This window comes from Cebus imitator, unplaced genomic scaffold (assembly GCF_001604975.1).
Source record: "Cebus imitator isolate Cc_AM_T3 unplaced genomic scaffold, Cebus_imitator-1.0 Scaffold154, whole genome shotgun sequence".
Classification (NCBI taxonomy): domain Eukaryota; kingdom Metazoa; phylum Chordata; class Mammalia; order Primates; family Cebidae; genus Cebus; species Cebus imitator.
This window is the reverse complement of record NW_016107469.1, coordinates 47,998-51,803: the sequence shown is the minus strand read 5'-3', so window position 1 is coordinate 51,803 and position 3,806 is coordinate 47,998.

The following is a 3,806-nucleotide window of genomic DNA, read 5'->3' as shown; positions in this document are numbered from 1 at the left end:
AAAAAGAAACATCGTCCCTATTCTCAAGAAGCACACATTGTAGTGGGACAAATAGACAAAACGTTGTATCACTATAGATATGCACATGAAACATGCTATAAGAATGCAGCAGGAAAACAGTATGTTCATGGTAATCATTTCCAACAGATTGTTAAATGAGATTATATATGTAAAACTGGGCACCTAGTACGTTTTCCTTTTACAATTCATGACCAAACAAAATTCAGGCTCTTTAAAGGATGGATAGGAATGATGAATGAGAAAGAAAGGAGACAAAGACAGAAGATAAAAAAGCTGTGCCGCCTTGCTGCTCCTTCACTACGAAGCTCAGAGACCTGCACCCCCTACCTGGCTGCTGTGTGTCCCTTATAGTCACCATGGAAGTCTTGACACCAACTGCACGTAGCATCTATCCACCAGCTAACAAGCAGGTCTGGATGCTGCTATGACACTGCTCCAGCAGATGTAAGAGCAAGGAGAGATTTGTGATGTGGAAACTTATAAATCCTAAATAGCTTAGAGGCAGTTTAGCAGGGAAACAGAAAGCCCTGGGATCTCTTCATATTATCCCTTCTGATCCTATGACCTCACAGATAAAATTAACATCTAATGTGTTGGCATGTGTAATAACAAATGTTATTTGACATGCAGGTTACATCTGAATATTCATTCTGCCTCTGAACCATTGCCTCCAGTCTCTGCCACAAGGCAACTGCTCCCAATGTGTAATACATTCATGTTTAGAGCAAACTGATTCAAGCTTTATCCAAGTCTACAAAGGAGAATCTCTATTTTGCTCCTCTTGTAATACTCTTGGGTGATGCCTTAATATTGTTGTTCCAGAAACATCCCTGGGTCTAGAGATGCCTTGGGGTTGAATTGGACAGAAGCTGGAGACTCATTGCTAATGTGCCTTGACTTCAGGGACCCTCCTGAGGAGAAACACCTGGAGACTCACAAGGCAGGCATCTGTGGGTACAGCCTAACTGCCTGGTTAGCCGGCAAGCTCTTATAAGGAAAGCCATTTCTCATTTCCCTCGGGACTCAAGAGTGCCTACTTTGCATCTGATTAATGGAGGTTTTTCCACACGGAAATAAAATGTGATCTCTGATCATTTAACCATGTGATTCTGAGGATAAGAATTCTGAAAGTACATTCTGAAATCCTCTCATCACATCAAAGTCTAAAGCATGACATAAAAAGAAAATTACCCCTGAAAGCAGCTGTTCTGAGGTGCTAATTCAGTTACAGTTTATTCACATATATTTCACTTCCGGTTTTGAACATAGAAGTGGAATAGATTTCACTTCGTGCACTTCGCATAAGTACAAGATGCTGAAGAATCTTATTTTGCTATGTTCCTCCCCAAACCTCTCAGGGAAAAAACAATTAGATGCTCTAAGTGTAAGGCTGGTTGCCTAGCCGGGAGTTCGAACACGCCCATCTCCCTCCCTGCTTGAAAATTACATTATCAGAATATGCCCATCATCTAGCTCCGCCTTGGAAATCCCCTCTGCACTCGGCACCTAACCCCACCCTTGGAAATCCCCTCTGCACTCAGCCCGCTCACCGGAAATCCCACCTACCTACCAATAGCAGCTCACCCCGTCCACATCCTGTTTCTCCAAATCCAATCAAACGCCTTCACTACCTATAAAACCCCACTCCTGAGAGAAGTCAGGCATGACTTCCCTGGCCCCTCTCCCCAATACCACAGAACCTCACCCGGGAGCTGAATAAATTGGCATCTAATTTTCTTGTGCTGGCCTCAGTTTCCTCGTTTTTAACTCGGCAATAAACCTACAGAGAATAAACTTTAAGAGATTGTAACATTTAGCAACTTTCATCATATATGCCCTGAATATTATAAACACCATAGGTCCTTGTGCTTAAATGTTTTTTCTGTATACTTTTAGTAAGATGGATGAGATTTGAATCCCCTATTTTCTTGCAATTTTTAAAGAACATCAGTTTGCCTGGATCATCTTATTCCTAGCCTCAACCAAGTGCCAGCACAGTGGATTCCTGATTTGGTTATACATTAGAATCATCTGAGGAACTTTTTTATTAAAACAATTCTGATGCCCAAATCACAGCCCACACAACTAAATTACAATATCCATGTTGGCAGCCAGGAAGAAATCAGTATTTTTTAAAGATCCCAAGGTGTTTCAAATAGGCATCAAAATTTTGTAACTATTTGGGTACAAAAATTGGTACTCAAATGTTTGATAACAACTAGTGATATAAATTAATTCACAGGTTAGAAGGTGCATTGATGGAGGAAGAGAAAACGAATGGGAGAATTTTTTAGTTAGAAACCCTGAGCTCAAGATCTAGCCTTTTTATTTGTGTATAACATTGAGCAAGCAAGTCAAAAGTTGTATGAATCTATTTCCTTTTCTATCCAGTAGGGATGATATTGTCCTACCAAGCAGCATCATAATTTTAGCCGCTATTGCCACATTTACTTCTTAACCACCTCTCTTTTCTCCAGATTTGCTCACCTTTAGGGCAATGCATTTAACATCTTCAGAATCCCTACTCTTTTTTAGAAAGATTCCCTACTTTTCTTCTCAGGACAACCAAGGAATGATTTACTGTGTCCTTGGCCTTAAGAATATCACCTCAGCTCATGACTACAAACCTCAGCACTGCCCAAACCCTCAACCTTCACACCATCCTATTGTTGGTACATAAAACAAAGAGGCACAGCATCCTATACAACCACTGTGCTTTGTTTCAGGCAGTCAAAATTTTCCATTTAAAGAGGCTTGAGGGATAAATACACTTGAACAAAGATAAAATCCTCGTAACCAGCTGGTCTCCAGATCTGCTGGGACAGAGCCCAAGGAATCACCTGAATTTTCAATAAGATGAATTTAAGTTTAACATAAAGATAAATGTCCTAGGGGAACAGGTTATTTGCACTTAAAAAACAAAGAATGTGATACCCATTTCAGTGCTGCATTATAATTTTTTCCCAGCATATGATAGAAAAAGGATCCTTGAAGGGTAGTGATTAAAAACTGGGGTAGGGATTTGGGGGCCAAACAGAACTGAGTTTTTGTCCTGGCTCTACCACTGGCTAGCTTAAGTAAGTTGCTTAGCCTCTGAAAACCAACTACCATTTCCTTATCTGTGGGGTTAGGAGACCAATACCTACCTCAAAAAGGTTATGAAGCATAGGGTGACCATATGATTTACTGTTTAAACCAGGACACTTCTGAGAGTGAAAGGGGTCACTACAATAATTAATAGGTTTTAATTAATCTGTAATGGAGTTAAACCAGATCTCTCCCTGGCAAACTTGAGTCAGCCCACAAAGTGGGCATCCCAAAAATGGCTTGGTTATTCACATTACTGTGCTGAATGCCATAGAAAGAAAGACTTTATACGTTAGATAGATGTGAAATCAAGGTAAAATGTTGAAATAAGTCAAGATGGAATTCAGTATCCCCAATTCAGCTTGTATGTTGACTCCTTGACAGGGCATTTCTGATGCCAAGTCACCCATCCATGTAGGTTTATTGAGTTAAATCAGAATTAAGAGAAATGTTAGGTATTTTCACATTTGTTACAGACACAATCATCATTTTTAAAAGTTTGGCAACAAGACCTTAGAAATGAGGCCCTAAAATATGAATTTACTGCTCACATTTTACAGTTTAGGAAACATCTTCAGAGAAAAGGCATCATCCCCCCATATTCTTCTCACAGTGGGAATCAAAGAGTAGAGTATAACTACAGGACTGTTTTCACTGGATTGCTATATTACATTTCTTTTTGTAATATCTATTAACTG